The 16,826-nt window shown below is 49.4% G+C and overlaps 1 protein-coding gene and 1 pseudogene across 1 annotated transcript in view; one reads left to right on the top strand and one right to left on the bottom strand.

Moving 5' to 3' along the window:
- Nucleotides 1-16,826, bottom strand: part of LOC126470239 (COMM domain-containing protein 5-like) — an 82,201-nt gene that overhangs the window by 33,961 nt on the left and 31,414 nt on the right. The window lies entirely within an intron of this gene.
- LOC126472021 (5S ribosomal RNA) lies at nt 7,857-7,973 on the top strand (annotated as a pseudogene).

Here is a 16,826-nt window from a genome sequence, read left to right on the forward strand (position 1 = left end):
ACGTCTTTCAAGAAGGCTGGTCCGTTGAGAGCTGTAGTAGATCGCAAAATCGTCCACAAAGAGGGAGCCCGAGACATCAGGAAGGAGACAATCCATAATTGGATTAATGGCGATGGCAAACAGTACAACACTCAGCACGGAGCCCTGGGGTACCCCGTTTCCTTGGGAGAAAGTACGGGAGAGAGTAGTGTTCACCCGCACCCTAAATGTGCGCTCTGCCATAAATTCGCGAAGAAAAAGGGGCAGCCGGCCTCGAAAGCCCCATGAGAACAGTGTGCGGAGAATGCCTGTCCTCCAACAGGTATCGTATGCTCTCTCCAGATCAAAAAATATTGCTACCGTTTGGCGTTTCCGGAGAAAATTGTTCATGATATAAGTGGAGAGAGCAACAAGATGGTCAATGGCAGAACGATGCTTTCGGAATCCGCATTGGGCTGGTGTTAAAAGACTGCGGGACTCCAGCCACCAAGCTAAACGGTAATTCACCATACGCTCCAAAACCTTACAGACACTACTCGTGAGAGAAATGGGGCGATAGCTAGAGGGGAGATGTTTGTCCTTTCCAGGTTTCGGAACGGGAACGACAATAGCTTCCCGCCATCGCCTGGGAAAGGTACTGTCGGTCCAAATTCGATTATAAAGGCGAAGGAGGTAACGCAGGCTATGGGTTGATAAATGCAGCAACATTTGGACATGGATACCATCCTGTCCTGGGGCGGAGGAGCGAGAAGAAGAGAGTGCATGTTGGAGTTCGCGCATGGAGAAAACAGTATTGTAGCTTTCGCGATTGTGAGAGGAGAAAGCAAGATGTCGCACTTCCGCTGCACGTTTCTTCGGGAGAAACGCTGGCGGGTAATTTGAAGAGCTCGAAATCTCAGCAAAGTGCTGACCCAATGAGTTAGAAATTGCGACGGGGTCCACTAAGGTATCATGCGCGACAGTGAGCCCAGAGACCGGGGAGAAACTAGGCGCGCCTGAGAACCGTCGAAGCCGACTCCAAACTTCCGAGGAGGGAGTGAAGGTGTTAAATGAGCTAATAAAGTATTTCCAGCTTGCCTTCTTGCTATCGCGGATGACGCGACGGCATCGCGCACGGAGCTGCTTATATCGGATACAGTTGGCCAAAGTTGGATGGTGACGGAAAATGCGAAGAGCACGTCGCCGCTCACGTATTGCGTCACGGCATGCCTCGTTCCACCAAGGAACTGGAGGGCGCCGGGGCAATTCGGAGGTGCGTGGTATTGAACGTTCCGCAGCTGTGAGAATAACGTCGGTAAAATGTGTGACCTCATCGTCGACGCTGGGAAAGCGACGGTCATCGAATGTCGCTAGAGACGAAAAAAGTGTCCAATCGGCTTGGGCAAACTTCCAGCGACGCGAGCGCATATATGGCAGTTGAGGCTGCAGTCGAAGAACACATGGAAAGTGGTCACTCGAGTGTGTATCATCAAGGGCGAACCATTCGAAGCGCCGAGCTAGCGGAACAGTACCGACCGCAAGGTCCAAATGAGATAAATTTGCCGTGGAGGCAGACAAAAATGTGGGGACCCCAGTGTTGAGGCAGACTAGATCCGCTTGGTGGAAGACGTCTAGCAATAGTGAGCCACGTGGACAAGGATGTGGAGATCCCCAAAGCGGGTGGTGGGCATTGAAGTCCCCAACCAGCAAATAGGGGGGTGGAAGCTGATCAAGAAGATGAAGGAGATCAGCTCGTGCCATTGGTGTAGACGATGGAATGTATACTGTACAAAGAGAGAACGTGTATCCAGAAAGGGAAAGACGGACGGCGACAGCTTGGAAGGAAGTGTTTAAGGGGATTGGGTGATAATGGAGAGTATCATGGAGCAGAATCATGAGTCCTCCATGGGCTGGAGTGCCTTCAACAGAGGGGAGGTCATATCGGACGGACTGAAAATGAGGGAGAACAAAGCGGTCATGGGGACGCAGCTTTGTTTCCTGAAGACAGAAGATGACCGGCGAGTAGGATCGTAAGAGGATCGACAATTCCTCCCGATTGGCGCGAATGCCGCGGATATTCCAGTGGATAATGGACATAGGGTGAACAGAAAATGGAGGAACGTGACCAAGGGTGCTGTCAACTCAACGACTGCTCAGAGCTTGCGACCGACAGCATGGAATGGCATTCAGTCGTAGGCAGAAGATCCTGATCCATAGGTTGGTCAGGAGCAGCTCCTGCCACCAACGATCGGCCAGTTGACCGGCCACCAGCAGTGCGCCTCGGCGACACAGAAGATGGCCGAGGGCGATTTCCGCCAGGTGGTGCTGTAGATGGGACACGCCTTGGCGGAGAAGGAGAGGAACTGTGTTTCTTCGTAGCCTTCTTAGAAGTATGATGTTTAGATGAAGGAGGAACCGATGGTTGTGAAGTTGCGGTACGTAAAAACTCTTCACGAGAATGCTCTTTTTTCGAAGACTTGGCGTCTGACTTTTGGGCTCGAGATTTAACAGAACCCGATGAAGGGTGAGCCATAGAGTGGGCAGGCGAAAGGGGTGAGGTTGAACGGGCGATCTTTGCGCTGGCCGATCTGACGACCGTGGTACTAAAGGTGAAGTCGCAAGTCTGCGTGGCCGCCTCCTTTGTTGGTCGAGGAGAAGCAAGGACAGCGCTGTATTTACCTTTCTGAGGCACGGTGGGCTGTCGACTGGCGAGTAACTTTCGAGCAGCAAAGGTCGACACCTTGTCCTTCACTCTTATTTCCTGGATGAGCTTTTCATCCTTAAAAACGGGGCAATCTCGAGAGGAGGCAGCGTGGTCACCCATACAGTTGATGCAGCGAGGGGATGGAGGTGGACAAGCACCCTCATGGGCATCCTTGCCACAAGTAACACATTTGGCCGGATTGGAACAGGACTGGCTGGTATGATTGAATCGCTGACATCGATAGCAACGCGTAGTTTAAACGACCCCACGTGATGAATTTAAAGTGCGGTGCGCTTCCACCTGGACAGGGAATGTGCGTAGCAGTGAGGTACGCAGCGATTTTTGTGCCTGGAGGGCACTGACTGTTTCTAACAACAAGGTGCCATTTCGTAATCTGGAACAAGACTTTACAGGACCTGCAATTGCGTCGACACCTTTCTGAATAATGAAAGGGTTGACCGTGGAGAAGTCGTGACCTTCGTCAGACCGAGAAACAACAAGGAACTGTGGCAACGATGGAAGGACTGTCTGTGGCTGAGACTCATTCCACTTACGCTTGTGAGCAGACATAGTAGAAGATGAGGAAACCATTGCGAAAGTATCCCCCATGATTACCAGCATCTCCGATGGCGCGCTCCTTCCTTGTGGGGGCCCTCTCTGAGGGCACTCCCGCCTTAGGTGATTGTTCACACCTCAGGTCACACCTCCCGAGAAACGGACGGAGGGACCAATTGGCACTTTCGGAAGGTATCAGCTCGGGTAATCACCCCTCCCTGGGCCTGGCCGTTACCAGGGGGTACGTACGTGTCCTACCTGTCTACCCGGGGCGGGGAATTACGCGTTACCCCGTCACCGGCTACGCACGGAAGTGCGTGGGTCGGCCTTCAGACACGCACAGGGAGGAAAGAAGAGAAAGGGAAAGGAAAGAAGAGGGGGTCTCAAACGCCGTAGCGGAGAAAAGGGCAAGGAGAAGAGGGAAGGAAAAGAGAAGGACAGAGGAAGGACGAGGACTGGCAAGTGTAAGAGCAAGGAATTTGGATCAGTTTCGAGCGTCCGTCTCCGGACGTAGGCACAAACCATACTCCCAGAGGGGGAGAAAGGAAGGAAAGAGACAGAGGTGAGGGGGGGGGGGGGGGGGCGAAGATGGGGGATGGGGAGGGATGCGGAAAGGGAAGGGAAGGTATGCAGCCCGGAAAAGGAAGGAGGGCCACATTAGCTCGGGGTCCCGTGCTCGCTACGCACGTGTCCACAAAAGAGTTGTGGACCCCCTGGGGGGTTTGGACAGCCTGTCAGCAAGTTCGTTGCCTGGGATTCTGACGTGTCCTGGGGTCCACACAATCACCACTGAAAGACTGGACTGTTCCAGGTCACAGATGGACACTTGGATGGTCACTACCAAAGGATGATGATGATAGCACTCGTCAATAGCTTGAAGGCTGGTCAAAAAAAACGACTCCCCAGGGCATGAACGGATGTGCTCAAAAGCACGAGATATAGCCACCAGCTCTGCAGTGAAAACACTGCAGCCAGTGGGCAAGCAATACTGTTCAATATGTCCTCCATGGAGATACGCGAAGCCAACGTGACCATCAGCCATCGAGCCGTCTGTGTAAATCACTTCACGGCCTCGGTGCATGTCAAGAATCGAGATGAAGTGACAGCGGAGAGTGGTGGGGAGAACTGAGTCCTTTGGGCCATGTGAAAGGTCCAGGTGAAGCCGTGGCCTAGGTGTACAATACCATGGAGGTGTACGCGTCTGGACTTTGAGTATACATGGTAAGGCCAAGGACTCCAGTTCAGATAGAAGGGATCAGACGCAAACTGCAATTGTAAGCCCTGACCTGGGCCACCGATGCAGGATATGAACCTCCATTGGTGGGAAAAGGAGATGGAAATTCGGATGGGCAGGAGAACTATGAACGTGTGCAACATAACTGGTGAGCAGCTGTGCACGTCTGACCTGCAATGGAGGCACTCCAGCCTCTGCCAGGATGCTGGTCACCGGATTTGTCCTAAAAGCTCCCGTCGCTAGTCAAATGCCACAATGGTACACTGACTTGAGTAAACAGAATGCTGAGGGCACCACTGAACCATAAATCAGACTCCCATAGTAAGACAGGATTGAACAGGGGCTCTGTATAGCTGCAGCAGCGTAGGGTGATCTGCAGCCCAGTTGGTGTTGCTGAGGCAGCAGAGGGCATTGAAGTGCTGCCAGCAGATCTGCTTAAGCTGATGGAGGTGAGGAAGCCATGTCAATCGGGTGTCAAAAGCCAGTCCTAAAAATTGATACGTCTCCATTACAGTGAGGGGATGATGGGTAAGGTAAAGTTCTGCTTCCGATGAATGGTACAATGCCGACAGAAGTGCATAACACACGACTTTGCGGCCGAAAACTGAAAGCCTTGGGCTAGAGCCCATGACTGTGCCTAGTGGATGGCTCCCTGTAGGCGCCGCTCAGCAACACCAGTACTGGTGGAGCAGTACGAAATGCAGAAGTCATCAGCATACAGAAAGGCATAGACGGAGGGCCCTACAGCTGCTGCTACACCGTTAATGGCCACTAAAAATAGATACATTCAATACAGAGCCCTGCGGGACCCCATTCTCCTGGATATGGGGGGGGGGGGGGGGGGGACTATGGGAGGCACCAACTTGGACACAGGAAGTATGAAGCTACAGGAAATTTAGGATAAAAATCAGGAGCGGGCTTCTGACACCCCACTCGTATAATGTGCAAAGGATATGATGTTGCCAGGAGGTGTCATTCGCTTTTTGGAAATCAAAATAGATGGAAACCACGTGTTGGCATCTGGAAAAGGCTGTTCGGATGGCAGACTCGAGGGACACAAGATTATCAGTGGTAGAGAGACCCAGGCGGAAGCCGCCCTGGCATTTAGCCAGTAGGCCACGTGACTCCAGGACCCAAACCAACCGCCGACTCACCACTCATTCCAGCACCTTACAAAGAATGTGTGAGGCTGACGGGCCAATAGCTATCGACATCAAGTGGGTTTTTGCCGGGGTACAGCACTGGTATGATGGTGCTCTCCTGCCAGTGTGATGGAAAGATGCCATTGCACCAGGTCCAGTTAAAGATCATGAGGAGATGTCGCTTGTAGTCAGATGAGAGATGTTTAATCATCGGACTGTGGATCCAATTGGGCCCAGGAGCTGTGTCGGGGCAGTGTGCAAGCAAACTGAGCAGCTCCCACTCTGTAAATGGGGCGTTATAGGGTTCACTGTGGCGTGTAGTGAATAAGACGACTTCCCCTTACATCCACAATTTGAGAGTGCGAAAGGCTGGAGGGTAATTCTCCGACACAGAGGTACGAGTATAGTGATCAGCAAAGTGCTCGGCAATCGTGTTTGCGTCGGTAGATAACATGCCATTTATGTTAACACCGGGAACACCTGTTGGGGTCTGGTACCCAAAAACTCATTTGATCTTTGCCCAGACTTGGGAAGGTGACATATGACACCCAATGGTCAACACGTACCTTTCCCAACACTCCTGTTTCTGCCTTTTGATAAGCTGGCGAACACGAGCATGGTGCAACTTAAAGGCTATGATGTGCCCTGGGTAAAGGTGCCGCTTATGCCATTGTTGAGCTCACTGACACTTCTTAATTGCCTCAGTGACTTCCAACAACCACCACGGGACTGTCTTCCACCGGCAGCACCCTAAAGAACAAGGAATCACGTTTTCTGCTGCAGAAACAATCGTTGTAGTTACCTGCTCAACCACCAAATCAATGTTACCGTATGGGGGATATTCAACGGTGGCAGCAGAGGTCAAAGTTTTCCAGTCCGCCTTGTTTAAAGCACATCTGGGCAGGTGTCCGTGGGCCTGACACCGGGGCAGTGACAGAAGATGAGGAAGTGTTCACTACCTCACTGCAAACAGAGAGATCAATGCCCGAATTCGTGCCATGTGCCACACTGAAATGTGTGGTGCCCCCATATTTAAGAGGCATCTCTCCATCGCCTAGTAAGAACTGTGCCACGCCACAAGGGGTTATGAGCGTTAAAATCTCCCAAAAGTAGGAAACGTTTAGGGAGTTGATCAATCAGTGCAACCAATGTGTTCAGGGATATCGCACCATCTGGAGGAAGATATACATTGCCGACAGTTATTTCCTGAGTCGTCCTTATCCTGACAGCCACAGTTTCAAGAGAGATTTGAAGGGGCACAGGTTCATTGCATAATGAGTTCAGGACATAGACGCAAACTCCATCTGACACTCTATTATAGTTGCTACAGTTCCTGTAACATCCCTTATAGCCAGGGAGGGCAGGGTCTGCATTGCCGAGAACCAGGTTTCCTGAAGGGAAATGCAGAAAGCAGGTGTAAAGCTTAAGAGTTGCCGTAGCTCAGCCAGGTGGTGGAAAAAACCGCCGCAATTCCACTGCAGGATGACGTTATCATGAGGCTGGGAAGGCACAAAGCACGCATGGAGGCAGGTTATGCCTCAGGGTCACCTGCTGCCACCGACTGAGTATTTGTAGTGATTTCTATGATGGATGAGGCATCAATGAGATTCAGGTCTGCAGGGGACGCAAATATCTCCACTGCATCTTCAGATGCAGGATTGATAGGGAGTGGTGGTGTCGGGGCCACCAGGGGTCCTGTTTCGTAGTAGATTACTTCTTGGTTTGCTTGCTCTCTCGCTTCTCTTTAAGGGCTTGCTGGGAAGATTTCTCCGAAGCAGCTACAGGCAGGGAGAAAGACCGTGAAACTCTTCGTCCAGCAGCTTTTGGCTCCTCGAGCCACTGGCGAGTGTCTGCTGTGGCATTAGTGGAGGCCTTGGGAGAGAGGGCCCTAAGGGACCCCTTCTACACGAGAGGAGCCGGAGGAGGCTGTTGCTTCTCCAGCAGAGGGGAGGGGACAGATGTCTCTTGAGTTTAGGGGGGGGGGGGGGCTTCCCCTCGAAGTAGGTGCTCTGGGAGCAATGGAGGAAGATTTGCCCCCTACCACCAAGGGGGCAGATTTATTCTGGTGGCCCAGAGAGCCAACTGTTTGTGTCACAGAGTGAGGAACCACTGCCACTTGGGACGGCGATGGTGATGTAGCTGCAGCATATGTCGACGTCAACCGAATGAGGTGTAATCTTTCAAATTTACGTTTAGCCTCTGTGTAAGTCAACTGGTCCAGGGTTTTGAACTCCATAATTTTCCACTCCTTTTGGAGTACTTGGGCAACAGCCTTGCCGCAGTGGATACACCGGTTCCCGTGCGATCACCGAAGTTAAGCACTGTTGGGCGTGGCCGGCACTTGGATGGGTGACCATCCCGCCGTCATGTGCTGTTGCCATTTTTCGGGGTGCACTCAACCTCGTGATGCCAATTGGGGAGCTACTCGACCGAATAGCAGCGGCTCCGGTCAAAGAAAACCATCATAACGACCGGGAGAGCGGTGTGCTGACCACACGCCCCTCCTATCCGCATCTTCACCTGAGGATGACACAGCGGTCGGATGGTCCCGATGGGCCACTTGTGGCCTGAAGACAGAGTGTTTTTTTTTTTTTTGTTGAGTACTTGGCTGTCTGGTGAGCAGAGGGAGTGGTGCTCTCCACAGCTGATGCAGTGGGAGGTGACACACATAGAATATCTGGGTGCAGTGGACGTCCACAGTCTCGACATGTGGTGCTAGAAATGCAGCGGGAAGACATGTGCCCAAACTTCCAGCACTTAAAGCACCGCATAGGGGGAGGGATGTTTGGTTTAACATTCCAGTGGTAAACCATCACCTTGGTCTTTTTAGGCAATGAATGAACCTCAAAGGACAAGATGAAGGCACCAGTAGCAAAACCTGTTGTCTTTGAGTCGCTGGATGAAATGAACACCCGCCATTCTATATTGGCGAAGAGCCTGTCGTCAGACTGCAAGAGGAGGTCACAATGGAAAATACTCCCATGGACCATGTTGAGGATTTTATGGGGAGTGACAGAAACAGGAATATCACCCAGCTTGTCACAGGCGAGTAAACCTCGGGATTGGGATGGGGATGTTGTCTGAATGAAGACTGCATCATTTCGCATATTGGACAACACTGTCACTTCTCCAAACTTATCATCAAGGTGTTCAATGAGGAATTGAGGCTTCGTCAGTAGGAAAGAGTCCCCATCAGTTCTGCTACAGACTAAGAATCGAGGCGAATATGGGTCTCTCCGTTCTGTACCTCTACATTCCTCCCACGGTGTAGCAAGGGAGGGAAAGGATTTAGGGTCATAACTGTCGGCATTGTATTCTATCTTGCAAGAGATGGCTTAGTCTGCTTCATTGTGGGTTATCCGCCCTGATGCTACCCACTCTGATCAGGGACTCTCCCATGGGTGCCACCCAGCCACAGCAGAGGCCAACTGGCATGATGGCTGTTGCCAGGAGTCCTGATGCCCTAGGAAGACAGGCATCTACTCCTTGGCATACATGGGGAGTTTACAGCTCAGGCATCAGCAGTGCGATCCCTGTGTTGTCAGGGGGCTACCACCAAATGGGTACACGATGGCCCCACAACAACGTACTGGCTACAGTGCTGGATATTGGGTGCAGAGAAATCCAATATAGTCATGGAGGCAAAAGAGGACAGGAGACAACAGAAGAAGATGACATACCTCGAAAAGTGTCCTCGCCCAAATAGTTGAATCGCAGGTGGAATGCAAAGCCATGACGAGAGATTTGGGAGATCGAATCGAAGGGCAGTCATGCACCATGTAAGGCATCCTTCCCCATATGGGCTGCACTTCTGTAGAATTTTGGAAGTAGCAGATCAAACCATAGAATGAGATCTGAACTCATAGGGCCGAAAAGTGAGAGACTCCTTTTAGTCACTTCTTACGACAGGCAGGAATACCTCAGTCCTATTCTAACCCCCCGGATCCGCAGGGGGATAACATCTGTGTTACATATTGCCATCTTTTCCCGTGGTTTATGGACCACATCAATTTCAGCTAGCACAACTGCAGTTTCTACTGCTTCATTCAGAGTCTCCAATAATTCTATCTGAACTCTGTGACATTTCTGGCTGTAATCCCAATACACATGTGCCAAGTGCTGTCTCGTCAGCTTCCTGTAAAAATGCTTTGTTGACATTACCATTCTCATATGTATTGACATTAATTTTGCAGATACTGTCTACAGAACTATCAATCATATTTGAAAAATACTGTCAAGTTGCTCACAGTAGTATAGCCATGTATTCCTCCTCGGATATCTGTCCACCAACCCTTTCCTTACATCATGGAACAGCTGTGCTTCTCTCAACTTTTCATGGCATATAATATACGTCTTAGTGTCCCCTGCCAGATTTAGCTTGCTACACTCAACGACTGCTCATTACTCCAATGTCTCAACACAACAGGTGTGTTTAAATTATCGAAGAAGACAAAGACATCTTTCTCTTATTTTCCTGAACATGGGGTGCCAATGCAGCAGCATTAGTGGCCAGGATAGGTGTGCAAGTAAACAACAGTTCCCTTCTTTCCTCCCTTATTTGCCGTAACTCTCCTTGTAATTGAGATACTTTATTTATTAACTGCTAAATACCTTCCTGAGCCAAAATTTGCTTCTCCATACTGCCTACTTACAACCAATTGAATTGTACAGTATACCCAAAATAAAAATGAAAAGGATACTGCCTACTTACAACCAATTGAATTGTACAGTATACCCAAAATAAAAATGAAAAGGAAGAAGGAAAGATAAGTAAAAACCCTACCGGATCAAATGAAATTTTGAGTCTGCATGTTACTGTTATTGCTGCATAGGACATCTCTGCTGCAGGTGGTCCATGGTTCCGGCTGTTCATCTTCAATAATCAATCTAACACCAGTTGTAACTTTGGTGCAGTTGGAGAAGGTCCAGAGGGTAATTACACAGGCTCATTTACAATCACTGGCTCGTGGGATTAAGATTATCTGCATCTAAGCGTATACCAGTAATTAATCTAATCTTGTACTCCCAATACCAAAGGGAGCAATGCAAAGCAGGTTGTAATATACAGGGTGATTATAAATAAAGTTAAACTTTCAAACTGCTGTAGAAATAACACCACTGGTCAGAATGACGTCAAATTGCAGCGGAATATTATCGGACAGGAAAAATAAATAGTTACAAAATGTAGGAATAGATGGTGCTGTAAGCATCATAATTTAATAGTGGTCGACTACAAATGAATCGTACAACACTGCCTAAGGTGTACGTTTGGCATTAAACAAACTGTACTACTCAGTGTGCACGGGTGTACAGGTGTGATACTGTTAGTTATGTAAGCCCATCCACCACTGCAAGGTCATATCACATCAGATGGGAAAAAATTGGTTTTTAATTGTCCTGAGGCCAAAAACCGCACAAAAAGCATCCATCACATTGGTTTTTAATTGCCCTGAGGGGAAAAAAAAACAAACAAACAAACATTAATCAAAACCAAATCAGATTATCAATTTCTGTGTGACTGGTGCAAAATCATGTTCAATATGCTGTCCACCGTTTTCTGCAACAGGTTGAAATCGAGAAACAGCACGTCCCACAACTGATCGGAGTGTTTCCGTAGTCATGTTCGGAATGTGTTGCGCAGTGCGTGCCTTCAATGCAGCTAAGTTTGCAATCTGAACACTGAACACAACGTCTTTCAGATAGCCCCACAGCCGGAAGTCACACAAATTAAGATCAGGTGATCAGGCTGGCCAGGCTGTAGGGAAATGGCAGCTGATAATTCTAGCATTTCCAAAATAGCGCTTCAGCAGTTGCTTAACTGGATTTGCAATGTGTGAAGGTGCGCCATCTTGCATAAAAGTGATACCATCCACACATCCATGCTGTTGGAGAGCTGGAATGACGTGGTTGCGCAAAAGACACTCATAGCGCTTACTAGTGATGGTACAGGCAACAGGACCAGAAGTACCTGTCTCTTCGAAAAAATATGGCCCTATGATAAATGATGCCATAAACCCACACCACACAGTGACCTTTTCAGGATGAAGTGATACTGGTTGATTTGCGTATGGATTTTCCATTGCGCATATTCGACAATTCTGTGTTTTGACATATCCTGTCAGTTGGAAGTGGGCTTTGTCTGGCCACAAAATCTTCCACGACCAATCATTGTCCACTTCCATGCGAGCAAGAAATTCTAAAGCAAAGGTCTCTCTTGCTGGCAGGTCAACAGGAAGCAACTCATGCACATGAGTAATTTTGAATGGATAGCAAAGAAGGATGTTTCATAGCATTTTACGCACTGTGCTCATGGGTATGTCCAATGTTCGGGCAATTCTCTGTGCACTACACGTTTGCACACCACCACTCGTCTCCTCCTGTATTGTTGTGGCCACTGCTTCCACTGACGTCGAATCAATTCATTTCCTCTCTCTACCAGGTTGCACACCAAAATAAACTGCCTTTTCAAATTATCGAATCATTTTCTCCAGACCCACGGCAGTCATCGGACTAACACCCTTTTTCAAACCCTTCAGTGTTGGGAAGTTCTGCCAAGTGATGTGTGCACAGTCATCATCCTTGTAATACAGTTTTACAAGCAGAGAATGATGCTACACTGAAACAGTCATAGCGAACATCGCAGACATGACAGGAGGAAAAGCCGTGCACCCAGCGTGTATATACCAACTTCAATTGGTTGTGCGCAAGACAGGTGTTTTCATTTGCGTATTCTTTTTCTTTTTTTTCTTTTTTTTTGTTGTGGTTTTTGGGTGCAAAAATGCTATGGTCATTAGCGCCCAGTCAGTGACTTAGGAAAAGGCAGAAATGGGAACGAAACTCAAAAAATTGGAGAAACTAAAAATAGAAGGAAAGCTTAAAAAAACCACTACAGAAGGGGGTTGTTGTCCCCAAAAAGAGTGTCAAATGACTGACATCATCTCACCGGCACTAATAAACTCGAGAACACGATCGGCTCAGCGCGTGTCATCTGCTAAAATGGAAGATATATCAGGCGACAGCCGTAGACGGACATGTAACGGAGTAAAATAGGGGCACTCAAGTAAAAGGTGTCTTACCGTCCACAGCTGAGAGCAGTGAGGACAGAGTGGGGCAGGATCACCACTTAAAAGATGTCGATGGCTAAAAAGACAGTGCCCTATCTGGAGTCTAGTTAAAATTACCTCCTCCCGACGACGCGTTCGGGAGGAAGAGGTCCAAGCACAGGGAAGAGCTTTCACGTCCCGCAATTTATTATTGGGAAGTGTCGAACAATGTGCATGCTATAAAAGAGTAACACGACGACATAAAACACTCCGTAGATCACCAAAGGGAATCGTGCGAATAGCTGGCTGAAGAAGAGAGACTGCAGCCTTGGCCACTATATTGGCCGCCTCATTTCCACAGATACCAACGTGTCCTGGGATCCAGAGGAACGCCACAGAGACGTCCCCCAAGTGGAGCAAGTGGAGGCAGTCCTGAATCCGGTGGACCAGAGGGTGGACAGGGTACAGAGCTTGGAGACTGAGGAGAGAGCTGAGGGAATCTGAACAGATAACATACTGTATCCGCTGATGGTGACGGATGTATTGGACAGCCTGGAGAATAGCGTGAAGCTCCGCAGTATAAACCGAACACTGGTCGGGAAGCCGAAATCGATTTGGGGTGTCGCCAACAATATAGGCACTCCCTACACCTAACGATGTTTTCGAGCCATCAGTATAAATAAACGTGGCTTCCTTCATTTGTGCACATAGAGCAGCAAATGCCTGATGATAAACAAGTGAAGGGGTACCATCCTTGGGAAATTGACAAAGGTCACGGAGCAGGCTGGTCCGGGGACGGAGCCAAGGCGGTGCTGTACCCCAAGTTGTCAAGAAGGTTTTAGGAAAGCGGAAGGAAAGAGAATGGAGCAGTTGACGGAAGCGGACTCCCGGTGGTAGTAGGGAGGAAGGGCGGCCTGCATACCCTACATCCAAGGAGGCGTTGAAAAAAATGTCATGGGCCGGATTAGCAGGCATGGAAGACAGATGGCTAGCATAACGACTCAGAAGGACTGCTCACCGATTGGACAGTGGAGGTTCAGCAGTCTCAGCATAAAGGCTTTCCACAGGCCTGGTGTAGAAAGCTCCAGACACTGAACGTAATCCACAGTGGTGGATAGAGTCGAGACGCCAAAGAATAGACGGCCGAACAGAGGAGTAGACTATGCTTCCATAGTCCGATTTTGAGTGCACTAAGAGCGATAGAGGCGGAGAAGGACCACTCGGTCCGCTCCCCAGGAGGTACCATGCAGGACACGGAGGGTGTTGAGGGACCGCAGACAGCGAGCCGAAAGATAGGAAATGTTGGAGGACCAGCACAGTTTTCTGTCAAACATAAGACCCAAGAATTTAGCAACGTCCAAAAATGGAAGGTTGACAGGTCCTAGATGTAAGGAGGGCGGAAGAAACTCCTTACGACGCCAAAAATTAACTTAACGGTCTTACTGGGAGAAAAGTGGAAGCCGGTTTCGATGCTCCAAGAGTGGAGGTGATCGAGACATCCTTGAAGACGTCGTTCAAGAAGGCTGGTCTGTTGAGAGCTGTAGTAAATCGCAAAATTGTCCACAAAGAGGGAGCCTGAGACATCGAGAAGGAGACAGTCCATAATGGGATTTATGGCAATGGCAAACAGTATAACACTCAGCACGGAGCCCTGGGGTACCCCGTTTTCTTGGGAGAAAGTACGAGAGAGAGTAGTATTCACCCGCACTCGAAATGTGCGCTCTGCCATAAATTCACGAAGAAAAAGGAGCAGCCGACCTCAAAAGCCCCAAGAGAACAGTGTGCGGAGGATGCCTGTCCTCCAACAGGTATCGTATGCTCTCTCCATATCAAAAAATATTGCTACTGTTTGGCGTTTCCGGAGAAAATTGTTCATGACATAAGTGGAGAGAGCAACAAGATGGTCAACTGCAGAACGATGCTTTCGGAAACCGCATTGGGCAGGTGTTAAAAGATTGCGGGACTCCAGCCACCAAGCTAAACGGCAATTCACCATACGCTCCAAAACCTTACATACACTACTCATGAGACAAATGGGGCGATAGCTAGAGGGGAGATGTTTGTCCTTTCCAGGTTTCGGAACAGGAACGACAATAGCTTCCCGCCATTGTCTGGGAAAAGTACTGTCGGTCCAAATTCGATTATAAAAGCGAAGGAGGTAACGCAGACTATGGTTTGATAAATGCAGCAACATTTGGATGTGGAGGAGGAGCGAGAAGAAGAGAGTGCATGTTGAAGTTCCCGCATGGAGAAAACAGTATTATAGCTTTCGCGATTTTGAGAGGAGAAAGCAAGAGGTTGCACTTCCGCTGCACGTTTCTTCGGGAGAAACGCTGGCGGGTAATTTGAAGAGCTCAAAATCTCAGCAAAGTGTTGACCCAATGATTTAGAAATTGCGACGGGGTCCGCTAACATATCATGCGTGACAGTGAGCCCAGAGACCGGGGAGAAACTAGGCGCGCCAGATAACCGTCGAATCCGACTCCAAACTTCCGAGGAGGGAGTGAAGGTGTTAAATGAGCTAGTAAAGAAGTTCCAGGTTGCCTTCTTGCTATCGCGGATGATGCAACAGCATCGCGCACGGAACTGCTTATAGCGGATACAGTTGGCCAAAGTAGGATGGTGGCGGAAAACGCGAAGAGCACGTCGCCGCTCACGTATTGCGTCATGGCATGCCTCGTTCCACCAAGGAACTGGGGGGCGCCGGGGCAGTTCGGAGGTGCGTGGTATTGAACGTTCCGCAGCTGTAAGAATAACGTCTGTAATATGTGTGACCTCATCGTTGACGCTAGGAAAGTGAGGGTCATTGAATGTTGCTAGAGACGAAAAAAGTGTCCAATCGGCTCGGGCAAACTTCCAGCGTCGCGGGCGCATATATGGCAGTTGAGGCTGCAGTCTAAGGACACATGGAAATTGGTCACTAGAGTGTGTATCATCAAGGGCGAACCATTCGAAGCGCCGATCTAGCGGAACAGTACCGACCGATAGGTCCAAATGAGAGAAATTTGTCGTGGAGGCAGACAAATATGTAGATCTGCTTGGTGGAAGACGTCTAGCAATAGTGAGCCACGCGGACAAGGATGTGGAGATCCCCAAAGCGGGTGGTGGGCATTGATGTCCCCAACCAGCAAATAGGGGGGTAGAAGCTGACCAAGAAGATGAAGGAGATCAGCTCGTGCCATTGGTGTGGATGATGGAATGTATACAGTACAAAGAGAAAAGGTGTATCCAGAAAGGGAAAGAAGGACAGCGACAGCTTGGAAGGAAGTGTTTAAGGGGATTGGGTGATAATGGAGAGTATCATGGAGAAGAATCATAAGTCCTCCATGTGCTGGAGTGCCTTCAACAGAGGGGAGATCAAATCGGACGGACTGAAAATGGGGGAGAACAAAGCGGTCGTGGGGACGCAGCTTTGTTTCCTGAAGACAGAAGATGACCGGCGAGTAGGATCGTAAGAGGATCGACAATTCATCCCGATTGGCTCGAATGCCGCAGATATTCCAGTGGATAATGGACACAGCGTGAATAGAAAATGGAGGAATGGGACCAAGGTTGCCGTCAACTCAATGACTGCTCAGAGCTTGCGACCGACAGCATGAAACGGCCTTCAGCCGAAGGCAGAAGATCCTGATCCATAGGTTGTTCAGGAGCAGCTCCTGCCACCAGCAATTGGCCGGTTGATCGGCCGCCAGCAGTGCACCTCGGCGACACAGAACAAGGCCGAGGCTGGTTACCACCAGGTGGTGCTGTAGATGAGACATGCCTTGGCGGAGAAGGAGAGGAACTGGGTTTCTTAGTAGCCTTCTTGGAAACATGATGTTTAGATGGAGGAGGAACCGATGGTTGTGAAGTTGGGGTACGTAAAAAATCTTCATGAGTATGCTCTTTTTTCGAAGTCTTGGTGTCTGACTTTTGGGCTCGAGATTTAGCAGAACCTGATGAAGGGTGAGCCATAGAGTGAGCAGGTGAAAGTGGGGAGGTTGAACGGGCGATCTTTGCGCTGGCCAATCTGATGACCGTGGCACTAAAGGTGAGATCACAAGTCTGCATGGCCGCCTCCTTTGTTGGCCGAGGAGAGGCAAGGACAATGCTGTATTTTCCTGTCTGAGGCACAGTGGGCTTTCGACTGGCGAATAATTTTCAAGCAGCAAAGGTCGACACCTTTTCCTTCACTCTGATTATCTGAATGA

Source organism: Schistocerca serialis, chromosome 3 (genome assembly GCF_023864345.2).
Source record: "Schistocerca serialis cubense isolate TAMUIC-IGC-003099 chromosome 3, iqSchSeri2.2, whole genome shotgun sequence".
NCBI classification, from domain to species: domain Eukaryota; kingdom Metazoa; phylum Arthropoda; class Insecta; order Orthoptera; family Acrididae; genus Schistocerca; species Schistocerca serialis.